The 13,992-nt window shown below is 54.0% G+C and overlaps 1 protein-coding gene across 4 annotated transcripts in view; it reads right to left on the reverse strand.

Moving 5' to 3' along the window:
* The window catches only part of RNF144A (ring finger protein 144A), a 95,639-nt gene that overhangs the window by 38,684 nt on the left and 42,963 nt on the right, over positions 1–13,992 (reverse strand). Inside the window, exon 3 of one of the 4 annotated variants that reach the window (XM_081265311.1) lies at positions 12,928–13,461. The exons of the other annotated variants lie outside the window; for them this stretch is intronic. The gene's annotated coding sequence lies outside the window, so the exon portion shown is untranslated. The remainder of the gene's footprint in view (positions 1–12,927; positions 13,462–13,992) is intronic. 4 annotated transcript variants of the gene reach the window in all.

A 13,992-nucleotide genomic window follows, 5' to 3' on the forward strand; every position in this document is an offset into this window, starting at 1 on the left:
GGACCAAATCAAAACCCCAAAGGAAGGCCTGAGGGAAGTGAGAGGTGGCACTGAGTTCACACAGGCAGCAGCGGAAGGTGGCGGCCACTGAGTTCACACAGGCCGCAGCTGAGGCCTCTTTTCAGTCTCCCATGGACAGAACCATGGCTTAGTGCTACTCTAGATGCATGAAGAGCTGACAGAGAACAGAAGAGTCAGGTACCCCCTTCCAGGAACTGAGGAGACCGAAAATAAATAAGAAAACCAGAAAAAGACACGGCTTTGTTAGCTGGCCATGTGTGTTCAGCAGAAAACGTCAGCAGGGCCAGGCAGGGGCCAGAGATGGTCCTGGGCGCCCTTCCTCCAGGGGCAGCAGACACAGTGACAGTTCACATAGGAGACCAGAGGATGTGTCCTTCGCGGCACAATGACCAACACGGCTGTGGCAGGAAGGTACCTTCTACATATCCTTTGAAAGAAGAGTAGCTAGAACCCGCTGGCCAGGTGGGGCTGGGCTGGGAGACGGGCAGGGGGCGGCGAGTGGCTCTGGGGCTTCCCACCTCCCACCTCCACAAGCAGAGGGCAGGGGTCGGGATTCGCAGCACCCCCACCTGCCCTCAAGGCCCCTGAGGGCCTCTGCAGGTGCTGGCTCCATGGTGCCCCACAGCCCCAGCAGCAGAGACTCAAGTCTGAGCCAGGCTTTTTTGGGGGGGTGCGGGGCGGACGGTGGGTACAGCCTGAAAGTCAAGAATTGTTTTTTTTCTTTTTTACATTTTAAAGATTATGAAACAAACAAGTCACAAGCGAACAAAGACTCACTCGGAGGCCATGGGGGCCTACACTGTCCACCTTCCTGCCCTTCACAGAAGTTGACAACCCCAGCTTTCTGAGTCTGGCCTCCATCAGGGGAGCACTCCTGACAAAGCTTGCACAGTCAGGAAATCCCCCAGAAATCCTCCAGGAGAGTGGGTCAGAGGTCAGGACCAAGGACAGGAAGGGAGCCACCTGCATCCGGAAAATGGCCCAGTATTTGCATAACAATGCGCCTGTGGAATCTGAGCTGCTGGGAAGAGGAGCTGGTGGCTGGGGCTCCTCTCTGCCTCTGCCACAGCCATGCTCTCACAAGTCTGCACCTTCCCCTCTCACACTAAGTTCACGCAGACCCTGCCCCCCAGGGACTGTTCTAGAAAGAGGACAGCCCCAGGCAGAGGCACGGAGCTCCCAGGAGACTTCTTATAGAAAAAGAAAACTGGGGTCTTGAAATCCCACTGCAGCCCACAGTGGGCACAAACGAGGCCAATGTCCAGTCCGCCTGGCAAGCTGTGTCCATCCAACTCCAGGGTCCAGAGCTGGTTCAGGAGCATCTGAGGACACCACAACAGGCCAATCCCGCCAGGACACTCCTGGCTTCCCTGAGCTGGACAAGGAGCCCCTTCAGGGCAAGTCTCTTTTCTAGCCGTTTCCACACTCTCCTGTCCACCCCTGAACAGAGGCTGAGTGGACCTTTAATCACTCAGTTTTATGACCCACTGGCGCCATAGCTGGGCAGAAGCTAAGGCCTTGTGTGTCAGGAGCCTGGACCCTTTTCCAGTGAAGTAAAGGTCTGAGAACTGTTAAAGGCCCTCCTTTATATAAACAAGCACAATCTGCCTGAGAATCCCCCAGCCACTTCTGCAGAGCTAATGATGTGTTAATGCCACCAAATCACATGGGCTACTCTCCATTAAATTACCCCCTCTCCCAACCCTCTGATCCTCTCTTTAAAACAGCCACCGCTGCAGTTGTGCTGTCCCTCCTGTTCACTCCAGAGCCACCAGGGGACCTCTTCTTCCTTCTCAAAAGTGCCAACTCCATCAGGGAGGCAGTATCATGGGCTGACTGCTTAAAAACCTGTTCAGAGAAGAAGACTGCTGTATCTTGTTCTTCCCACTGCTGCCTAGTTAACGAGGTCAGGAAAATACTAGGCTCTTACTAGGCTCTAGTGGGCAGTGCCCGCTTCCTTGGAGGGAAGAGGCTGGCTCCTCCTCTCTGTGGAGCCCAGCAGAGGTGATGCCAGGACCCCTGCAGCTGGCAACACGGAGGGGCCCCAGACACCTACTTTCTGACCATCATGCTTCCCATCCTCTTGGGATACACTTGGGATTAGCTGCAGTGAGTCTGCCTTCCACTTTATATTCTGCAATTTCTTCAACACCAGGGAGAGGGAAAGTCAATCCAATCATCTTCATTCAACAGATTAAGAACTAAGGTTTAAGAAAGATGCTAAACAAATCACCCAAAATCCCAAGATCACAAGCAGCAAGGCCGGGATTTGGAGCCCAATGCCCCTCGACACCCACCAAGCTCCAGGGAGCATGTCCCCTGCTCCAGGCTCCTGGAGCTCAGGAAAGCTCATTGATGAGCAGTAACACCTGTTCCCCACACAAAGGAACAATTGCTAACGTGTCCCTTTCACCTTTAGAATCACAGGAAGATGCCCTCTGAGAAAGAGTGGGCATTTCTTGTGACTTTTACACATAAGAAGAAAATCTTTTGCATTAGGGAGTCCACCAGGTGTTCAATAAGGCCTTTGGCTTAAGAAGGTAAGGAACAGGTCATTACAGAAATAATGCAGAAATAAACCCGGAGCTCAGCGTTCCCGACCACACTTATACAGAAGCTATCTGCTGTCTTTCCTGGCCAGTGTCAGCCAATGTCTGTCCTAACACCGGGGACACCTGCCATCTCACAGGCGTGTCTCCAACCTGCGAGAAGAGGCACCATCACCACATCCTCGGTCAGCACTGAAGCCCAAAGGCCAAGGTTGGATCTGCCACAGCTCTCACAGCCCAGCAGAGACAGCCTCTTTACAACACCCCTGAGCCCTGCGAGCACTCAGGAAGGCTCCCACCCAAGGCCCCCACCCTGGTAAGGGGACCCCACGCAGAGGGATTCATGAGGGGGAGAGACTGCAGCCACAGCTATACTGCAAGCCCCTTCCTGTCCTCTTTTCCCAGTATGCAAGACACCCCCACTCTCCATTTTTCTGGGAATGACACTGAAAATCCACTAGGCAGAACAGCAAACCCCAAAACTTACTCAAAATGAGTTCTGACATGGTGGCAACGACCCCTGCAGGTGCAGAAACAGAGCTTGAATTTCAAGAGGACATTCACAAAAAGAGAAGAAGAGCCCAGACCAAGGGCAGAGCATCGGGGCTCAGACTGCAGAACCAGCCTGAGCGTCCTGGGCACGAAGCTTTGAGCGGAGCCCCGCTGGGGGGAACTGAGCCTCGTCAGATGAACTGACGCAACCCTTCCTGGAGGAAAACAGAGACAAAAACTTCCAATTATTCCCAGGAAAACCCCGATGAGGACTGGGAACAGTCTTCAAGGGGAGAAGCACTTGTCTGGGAAGACCCATGAGATCCCAAGACTAGAAAGCTTGCTTATTTCCAGCCCCGTTCCACACTGGGTCTGCACCCCGAGGACCTTGTCAGGGGTCCCTGTGCTTGCAGACAGCGGCCTGGGGAGAGGGCACAGTTGCTGAAGAGGTAATGGGTCTAATGGGACCAGGTGTTCTGAAGGTCTCTCATTTGGCTCCTCAGTCACTCGAGAATCATTAATACAAAATCACAGCATCAAAAATAACAAGCCCACTCTGTCCAACCAACGTCTCCTCACCCCAGTCTGTCACAGGGCGCTGCCACAGAGGCCAACTATGAGGCTCCCGAGGTTGGGCAAAGATGCAGATCCCTGCTCCCCGGGGCCACAGAGGGCCACAGGCCTCCTCGCCCTCCCCTGGCCTGTTTAGCCTTGTGTCAGGAGGAGGAGGGGCGGAGGCCGGTGCAGTCTCCTGGGGCTCCTGTTGACCACACACCTGGCATACCAAGGTCTCATCAGTCTCTAGCTCCCTGGGAACAGTCCGTGCCTCCCCACGGTGCACAGTCAAAGTCCTGGGAGTATGGAGGGCCCTGTAGCTTTAACTACATGGAACAATGGGCCACGTGGATAGTAAATATTTACTGACTGGATGACTTGATAACTGCCAGCAATGAGGTGTGATTTTCTCGGCAGCAAAATAAAAATGCTTGTTAAACAAGGACCACTAATGTTCAGCATTGATTTGGGCCCAATAAATTTTATGTTGAAATTTTCAGAAGGACATTGTCCAGTCACCTGCACGTGGGCGGGTTGCACTTGTGTGGAAAGGAGCCAGCCTCCCTTCCAGAGATGGGGCAGGCCTGGCTCCTGGCCGAGGCCCGCCCTGGGCCAGCTCTGCAATCTTGGCCCTGCTCCTGGGTTCCTCTCTGCACTTTCATTTACTGGTGGGCAGAATGATGGGGCTCGTTTTCCTCCTATAAACTCAGCGGCACATTGTAAAAACTGTGACAGCTTGGTTACGGTCCTGGAGGAACTAGTAAACAAACGTGGCTGATGACGCCACAGACGGTCTTGAGAGGCAACTTGCAGCCCTGCTGGCGCATTTTAAAGTGTCAAATACCTCAATCCAGTAGCCCAGTTTCTGGAAGTGGATCTGTGGAACAAAAATGTGGGGCATCAAGATGCTCGTCGCAGCTCTTCCAATATCAGGAATTTGGAAGTGCATCAGTATCTTATTTCAAAAGGGATATCAGACCAGTCAAAACAGAAAAATGGGAGCCTGTGTGTGGAAGGAAGAACACTCTGCAGTTCTAACCGGGGCATTCAGGAAGTGGTGCTGGTAGCTGGAGGGTGAGCAGAAGAGCCACGTGCTCATGAAGGGGTCACTGCCGACGCAGGGAGACACATGAAGACACTGGTTAGACTGAGAGGTTGCTTTTCCTCCTCGAACATGCCTTTCTAGCTATACATTTCAGAAACCACAAAGCCCAGGAAAGTCAAAATGAATAAAAATGCAAAATCTGCAAAACTTATCACAGACAAAAAGTCTCCTTAATATACAAAACCTTCAGAAATCAGTAGATGAAGAAGCAACAACTTAACGAAAATGATCAAAGGATGAGACAGGGGTTCCTGATAAAGAAAAAAAAATGACCCCAAGTGTATGCACTCTTAAGAGGATTGCTGATTTCACTACATCCAGATGCTGCTCACTAAGAACAAATGTGCAAATACTCAATCCGTCTGGCAAAGCCTTCTGTCCGTGAGGCCCTGGCTAGAGCCACTAGCACAACTCCCGGCTGGAGCGCAAAGCCCTGCAAACGGGAAACAGGGATGTGCCAGCGAATTGCAAAACCTTGCCTTTCCCTGGCTGACCTGATGATCCCCCGCAGCCAGCCGTGGTGGTGCTTAGGGCAACACAGAGAGGCTGGAACCAGCCCACGCAGGGGGTTATTGAAACACACCAGGGATGGCTTGCAGCAGGGACCAGCTCTACAGGAAGAATGAAGAGCCCCCAGTCTCCAGGGCTCAGCCTCCTCACGTCCAAGGAGCAGAGGGCGCTCACATCCCTGCGCCTGCGTGCGCCTGCACTCACATGGGGAACCCGGGGATTCTAATGACAACTGCCACCTAATGAGCTGGGGAGACCTGGGCAGGGCAAGAAAGAATGCACACAGATGTCACCACATTCTCAGGACAAACTTCAAATGACTTCAGCCATAAACGTTATGGATTTTTAGAAATTACAAAGATTTTAATAAACATGAATGCCATTATGATAATTTAGAATAAACCGACGCTCTGGCTCCTCTTCTGGTCTCTCTCACGCCGAGGAATCATGCCTGCTCATTCCGGACTCCACTTGCCGGCTCGAAGTTAGGAAATGTATTTTAGTATCCTATAAATTATGGAGAAAGTTCCAGATGATATTTTGATACACGTTTTCTTCCCTGAGCTGAGTTCCAAAAATGTCAGTGTATATCTGTTCTCCTATGAGTCTCTTCCTAATTGAAAATCTGAAATTTATTTTATTGTCAAAAGGTGTGATATCCTTGACTCATCCGCCTGTCAGAGCTAAGGAGTTAGGCAGGCGTCTGTCAGATCAGGGAGCAAGAGAGCCGGGTGCCAGCCATCCAATGCATTTGTTCTTCCCACAAGGGAAAAGGAAGCAATGTTAACGCCAACAGGAAGCAGGAAAGACAATGGGCAGCATATCTGCAGGACTACGGTGCCAACCCTAGCCCTTCATCCCATAGAGCTGGTGAGGTGGGCGTGGTCACCCCCCAGAGAGGAGAAAACTGAGTTTGCTGATGCCACGGAGACCTGTGTGGTGGAGACAGGGCCTGGACTGGACAGGGTGGCTCTAGCTACTTACCCACAATCCTCTGCATGATCATGCTCTGCAGTGATACTGGGAGTGCCATGCAGGAGCCACGTGCTTCTTAACAACTCGAGGCCAGTGCGCAGCAGCCAGTCCTCCTGAAGAGCTCCACCCTGCCCGTCGCTGCTGGTGAGCAGGAATCAGCCAGCTTCCCTTCCCACCTTCCAACTGAGCTGCAGCTGGCACAGGACAGATCCGAGACCAAACAGTGAGCACCAGCTACTGCCCCAACAGGGACTGCACCCCTCGATCCTGAGGCCCACACTCATCCTTGTACAGGGAATACTGTGCTGCCTGAAGCCCAGGAGACGTGGAGGCCAGAGGTCAGCAAAGTTTCTCTGTAAGGGCCAGGAGGTAAGTGTGTCAGTCTCTGTGGGCCACGGGGTCTGTGTCTCCACCACCCACTCTGACTGAGCCACCAGAGATAGAGAGAGAACCAACGGCAAGGCTGGGCTCCAGCAAAACGTACTTGGGCCCCCAGACCATAGGCTGACCTGGGGGGCAGAGACGGCTTTCTGTGGTGGTGAGAATCTTATTTTTCCCAGCCTCTGAACAGTGTTGAGTACAGTGACAAAGACGTGTTATAATTCTACTCCTACGCCCAGAGCTTCAGCCTGCCGCGAAGGCACTTCCCAGTGTAGTCCTTCCCCGCCTCTCTGCCAGGGCAGCTCTGCAGAGACTCCCAGCCTGGAACTGTCAGGTGACAGGAAGAGCCTGCTCTCTGGGCCACCTGACAAAGCATTTCATCTTTTGGCTTGATGACAATTTGATGACCTTCTGGTGCCATTCACACAGAAGAAACAGAGAAAAGTGCAATAAAATTACCCCAACTTGTCTATGACAAACAGGTGGCAATCATGGGACAAGGGCCCAAGTCACTTTATCCACAGAGCCTGAGCCTAGTGTCATGGATGACATCCTGTACTGGAAAGCTTCAATCTTCCAGGATCAGGGCCACCAGGTCTGAATCCCAGCTCAGCCACCCAGCCACAGCTGTGGCACGTCGCCTGGTAACCACAGCTCGCCACCCGGACTGTCTTAAGCTGTCCTGGATGCACATTGCCCCATGTAGTCCTCTCAGCAAGATGGACAAGGAAGCTTTATCCCCATTTTATGGGAATATGGAGGCACAATTAGTGTCACGAAATTAGTAAATGTCACAGCCTAGTTCCAAGCCAAAGCAATCCAGCTGTAGACCCCAACTTCTACCGTCTTCTGGGCGTCTTGGTAATGCTGCTGCTGTTGCTGTGGTCACCACACTGCCATCATTAGAGGACTCACACCTGTGGAGCCACAACTGACCCCATCAGCCTTCTCACTGATGGGCTTCGCCAGATGTCCACGTTCGCAGGACATTTTCCTCTGGGAGTTGAGGCCTGCATGTGCCCAGGAACAGAAGGCTGTCCCTTGTCCCTATCAGCACACACAGTGTCCAGCCTTGGTCGGGACACAACCAAGACACAGGTGGCTGCCTTGTTAACTGTGGTCCTAAGAAACATGTGTGGCCAATGGCCAACCCCTAAGGTAAGACAGTTCATATGCTGGAGGCCAGGAAGAGAGGAGGCCACAGCGGGGTTGCCAAGGGACTCTTCCAGGGCCACATTCCCACCCCAAGAAACAGCAATTAGCCCACAGAACAAGCCACCTGGGGCTGCTTCTGTTCAGTCCCACCCACCTGGAAAGTTGCTCTAAAAAGGAAAACTAGGTTCTAAATATTCAGATTCATGTGCAGTTCAAGAGCGTCCGCGGGGTGAACACGGGAAGTTACGTAACCGCTCTGCAGCTGGGAGGTTTCTCCCACCTTCTGACAGATACAGGAGGAGGCTCCAGCAGTTCAGACCCACTCCGTCCTGCTGCAGGACAGCCCTGCCCCGGGAGCCTGTGCCTAAAGTCCCACTGCGAGTGGGGACGAGGAAGGGAAGAGGAGGTCGGCAGGGAAAGTCAGAGCCCACTCTGCGTGCGCTTTTGCTGGTCTCAGCAGCAGTGGCTGTACCCAGGTGCCCTGTCTTCTGCAGCTACGTGGCTGAGACTGTGGGCAGGGCGGGGGAGGAAGGACCAACCCCACCCGGGGCCCGTGCAAAAGGAAATGAGCCTCCTCCTTCAAGGCCTCTGCTCATGGACGGCCTGCAGACTCTCCCTTGTTTAAACCAGCGGGAAAGACCAGAGAGAAAGCTACATGGACGTCAAAATGACCGGACAGGAAATCTTTCTTATTGTCCTCCAGTGGAGAGCATTCCAGGTCCTACAGAAAGGCGGAGGGGCAGGAAAGACAAGTGTGGAGTGGGAGCTCAATCGACACCCACACCAAAGTCGGTCAGAGCTGGGAGCACCCCAGGCACCCGGCTCTCCAAACCACATTTTTAAGTTTACCCAGGGTCAGAGTCAAACAGCAGAAACCGATTAGGAGGCAGGACTCCAATTCCCAGGTCAGCCTGGTGGCCACCCCACCCTACGGAGACACCAGGGTTCTTTGTTTCTGGAACATGTGACCCTGCTGTTCAGCAAGCTGCAGTTCAGTCCCACAGGCTTGTGCCCTGCCGAAATGTGCAGAGGGCAAGAGGTCTGCTGGACAGCAGGGCTGGGAACATCTCCCACTCATCCTGAAAGTCCATCTCGCTGTCTGCAGACCCTGCCCAGGCACACGGTCGGTCAGACACTGCTGCTCAGGCCACCCCACACAGGAGCCCTGAACATCCCTGAGCCTGGCACAGGATGAGCAAGATGGGACTAACATACAGAACGGCTGGACACTGGGACCCCACCCTGCCCCTCTCCACCCACCAGGTCTTACAGAGCCAAAGATATTGGCCCGTCTTGAGAACCCAGACAAGGGAGCAGTATAACATGGGGCAAGCGTCCAGAGGCTGGGCCACAGAGGGGACACTGCACTCCTGTCCCTGGAGGGCCCTGTGAAGCTTCCTGAGAGGCTGATGTCCAGCCACTGCAGCTTCTGCAACAGGGACAAGGTAAAGAGGCAGCAGAGATGTGAACACAGAGCACAGGGAGCCCGGCAGGAAGAACTTCTGCTTCCCTAGACTGTCCAGAGGCTCCACGGGTACCTGCTGCGCCTTCTATACAGGAAGGACCACAAAAAGGGAGGGAGACATTCAGGAATGCAGGTTAGCGAGAGCCAACAGTGAGCGTGATGGGTGCACAAAGCTTGTCCTACAAGATCTGCTTTTTATTTTTTGCAATTAATTTTCTGAACTAAATTTTGTAGAGATTATGATTTGGAGGCAATAGGTTGGGCTCAAAAATTGGAGAGGAGGCTGTGGGAAGGACAGAGAGCACCAGGCCACCAGGGAGTCCCTGCAGAGGAGCAAGTGGCCCAGCCTGCAGCTGGTGCAGAGGGAAGGCGCGGCCACCCACAGTCTGCCTGGTGGTGAGCACCACGGGTTTGCATTCCCGCGCGTTCCCTGCCCTCCTTCACCCAGACCCATGGAAAGGTCTGCCCACAGATTTCAGGATATTCTCAAGCTGTGTTTTCTAAAGCAAATAAGGAAAGTCAGAAGGTTCTAGACTGTATCTCTTTAGCCCTCAAAGAGGTGGCCCTGAGAGGGACAGAGCTTGACTAAGGGCTGGCCAGGTGGGATGGCCACTGCACGAGGCCCGGGTGCCCCAGGCTCACTGTCTTTGCGCAACACCATCTTGGTCAATAACTTGTGTCTTCATTCCCTGTCAGAATTGCAACACCCTCAGGAGGAACAGCCACAGTTCGAGAGGACAGTCAAAATCCAGTGTCCCGTAGTCGCAGCATTAAGAGTCCTGAGAGAGTCTCTGTCCTCCTGCCACGGACATCAACTAGAGACCCGCAGCCCGGAAGCCCCCGCGAGTCCTCCAAAGAAGGAGTCCCGGAGTCCAGTGGGTCAGTGCTCCCAGCTTCAAGGGACGTGCCTACCCTTTAATTCATCTGGTCCCCAGCCAGCCCTTGGGAGTGCCCTCAGTGTGCAGCTGGGAGCACAGAGGTCTGCGGACGGTCCTCAACCTGGCTCCACATGCCAGACCCAGAGACAGGATTCCTGTGCAGACGACTTGCTGGGAATGTCCTGGGAAAGGCCACAGCAAGGAAAGACCAGGGTCCACCCCCACAGACACCTCCGTGGTAGAGGCTGCAGAGCGCCAGGGAGCCTGGGAAGCCACAGTCACAGTCTGTCTCTTGTCACCTCCTCTAAGAGGCATGGACCTGGGATACTGACCTGCCAAATGTCCCCCAGGCTTCCCTCCAGCCACAGAGGCTCTCTGCACTGCTGGGCCCTGGGCGCTGAGGGGCAGGCACACCCAGTGGGCCACAGGAGGCCCCACCAGACCTCACAGTGTCCTCCTTCCCCGTGCTGTCACTGCCACATGCCCCAGGGGGAGGTTCAGGAAGAGAACAGAGCAGTCCCCCCCCCCCCCTGTAGTGACTTGTCTGATGACTTCGACTGTCGTTGGAGGGACAAGGACCTACATAGACAGTGATGGGTGTGAACTGATGAGGACCTGGATTCAGGGAGGGACAGGGACAGGGAGAGAAGCAGCAGGGAACTGCCAGGGCAGCCTGTGGTGGGAGGTCTTGGCCCTCAGGGGTGGCCGCGAGCCTGTGTGGGACAGGACAAGAAAGCCAGTCTGCCAGGAGAGGGGTCTGCGCAGGGCAGAACCGTGCTGTTTAGAGGACAAGAGGGCCGCCAGGCAGAAATGCCCAGGACGGACAAGCAGAGCCCCCTGCCTCCGCCCACCTGCAGCAGAGCCTTGCACAAGCCACGCACCTGCCCTCAAGACCTGCTTCCCGCCCAGCTCACAGGCCCCTGCCTACGATCCTTCTGACAAACAAAGCTGAATTCTCCAGCCCACCGCAAAGCAAAACAGCCTCCAGATCAGGTCTCGCCCACCAATATTTACTGCACTTCAAACACACAAGGGTGGGGTGGCCAGTGAAAGGAATTCAGCTCCACCTATTAATCTTCACCTTAAAAGACGCTCTGGACAGTGGGACGCTTTGGACACCCCAGGACTGGGATTTCTCCACTGGCAATTTATCCAGCTCCCCAAACAAACCTCAGGGACAATTTTCCAGGTTTAGGGGAGACACAGTGGTTACACCTGCGGGACTGTCCAGTCTTCAGTGGTTGTTGTTTTTAATTTCTCCATCCTAGCTGGAAGGTTAGAAAATAGGGAAGATTTGAAAAATAACTCAACCTTAAAATACTCCTAAGATTCTCTGACCAACACTGTCACCATGGTCCTTGCACAGTTCATTTAGCCACCACCTTTTCCTACTGTTAGGAAATAAGGCAAACAGTGGCTGGAAGGTTAGGGCAGGACAACTTTGTTAAGTGAACAACTCCAGCAACAGTGACTGTGTGGGTCCAGCATTTGCTGGGTTTTCCGTTCATCCATTTTGTTTCTGTTTTTGGTGTCTGCACCCAGCAAGGCTCTACTACGGAGCTACTTCTCCATCTCTCTTCATTATAGATGTTAAGACAGGGTCTTGCTAAGTTGTCCAGGCTGGACTTGAACTTGCTGTCCTCCTGTCTCAGCCTCCCAAGTCACAGGATTATAAGTCCATGCCTCCATGCCCAGCCCTTCCTTCCTTCCTTCCTTCCTTCCTTCCTTCCTTCCTCCCTCCCTCCCTCCCTCCCTCCCTTCCTATCAATTTATTTTACAGTAGGATGCATTTTGACACACTGTACACAAATGAAGCACAACTTCTCCTTCCTCTGGCTGTGCATGGGGCAGAGTCACTCCAGTAGTGTAATCATACATGCTTACAGGGTGACGATGTCTGTCTCATTCTACTGTCCTTCCCATCCCCACAATCCCCCGCTTCCCCTCAATCATCTCTACACATTCTTTTCTTTAACGTATACTTTTCAGCCCTTTTTTTTGAATGACACTAAACTTGTATTTTTTCTTGAAACCAACATGTGCACCCTGCTGAAAAGCTATGAGTTAACTAAATGAAAATCCCAATAAACATACAGGCAAATTGTCTGTCCATCCACCAAATAAAACCCTAACCATGTGGTGGGTAAAGGAGGGACACCAAGAACAACTGGTCCGTGGCGTGCTTACTTCGCTGTTTGCGTGGAAAGCCAGGGGAGCACCTCGTCCGGGACGTCCTGAAGATGGAATCCTGCAACACCCCCCACATGCACTTGGGGCCTGTCCACTCCACAGTGCACTGTTGTCCATCAACTCCACAGGTGCCACCAAGTCACCCTGGCACAGCAAAGCCACCCAAGTTAATTCCACATCGTGTCCTCCCCCTCTAAGGCACAGGCCCCCAGACTCTATAAGAGCCCTGAATACACAGACCTCCCTAAAACCGGGTAACAGAAAGACAACTGCCCTGCCTGGATGGGGGTAGGGAGCCATGCTTCCACTGGGCTTAGCAGGCGGGCCGGGGCCAGGAGGGCCCTGCTGGAGCCTCCCCCAGGTGCCACCAAGAACTAGGCCTCCTGTGAACCTACCCTCCTCCATGAGCCCAGCAGGGTCCTCCTGACCTTGCAGACCCAGGGTCACCGTGCCCAGCACAGCCTGTGACCTACACAGCTGTTTGCAGTTCTTGGACTATCCCCTCAGGAGGCCTGCAGGTGGGGAAAAGGGACACTGTGGACACAACTGTCCACACGCAATCCCAGGTGAAGCCCCTGCACACACAGGCATGGCACACTAACCCCCTGCTATGCCCAACCGCCCTGTCACCTTAGTGGAAACCACACGCACCCTGCTCTGAAGAATGAGGATGCAGATGGGAGACGCGCTGGGCACCGCCTCCCGTGTTCTGTCTTCTCTTCCTCCTCGGCCACTCGGCTAGGCAGGTCTTCTACCCTCCGCCGCAGTGGAGCCACTTCACTAGGTACTCACAGCCCTGTCCGTGAGCTGTGGAAGAGGTCAGCAGGCGAATGAGGAGGGCACGGCACCAAGTCCCCTCAGCCGCCAGAGTGACAGCTCTAGATGCGCAGGCACCAGCGGAGTACACAGCGTGCCTGGGGCGCTGCTGGCTTCAGGCCACTTGGACAGGGGACCACAGTGAGCTCCTTCTAGTAAGTTCAGTTCCTCAGCAGGTGCCGGCCCACAGAGGAGTCGGGAACCCAGGTTCTACAACCAGACACAGGACGGGGCGGGACAGAGGGAGGGAAGCCGGTGCCATGCCTGTGGGTCCTCTTCCCGCAGGGCGCTCCCATTTCACCTTCCTGGACCTCCAGGTGCAGGCCGACGGCTGCTAAGCAGACGTGGACGTCCAGTCATCAGACAGGCCTGAGAGGGAAGGAAGTCGGAAACAGCGGTGGAGCCTGGGAAGACCAGCCACGGAGGATCCACACGTGACAACCAACGCCCACGCGGTCGGAGAGCAGCCTGTCCCAGGCCAGGTGCTGCCAGCCCTTGGAGGTACAGACGACGGCAGCACAGGGCTGGGCTGATCGGAATGTGCTGCCAGCACTTCAGCTGAGGCTCCTGGCAGCCAGGTGCTCCCAAAGGCCAGGCTTGCATTCTTGGGTGGCAAAGGCTGACACCTCCTGTGGGCCCTTGGTGTCGCCTGCAACCCTTTCAGTCTAGACCTCAGTATCTTCTCATGGAAGGCACATTTCAGAAAAGGTGTCCTCAAAAATGAGCCATGGCATATACCCAAAGGACTTAAAATCAGCGTACAACAGTTACACAGCAGTCAATGTTCCTAGAAGCTCAGTTCACAACAGCTAAGCTATGGACCGACCTAATTGAACAGATAAAGAAAATGGGATATATATACACATGGAATATTACTCAGCCATAAAAAAGAATGAAATG

Source organism: Spermophilus citellus (assembly GCF_964194105.1).
Source record: "Spermophilus citellus genome assembly, chromosome: 13".
NCBI classification, from domain to species: domain Eukaryota; kingdom Metazoa; phylum Chordata; class Mammalia; order Rodentia; family Sciuridae; genus Spermophilus; species Spermophilus citellus.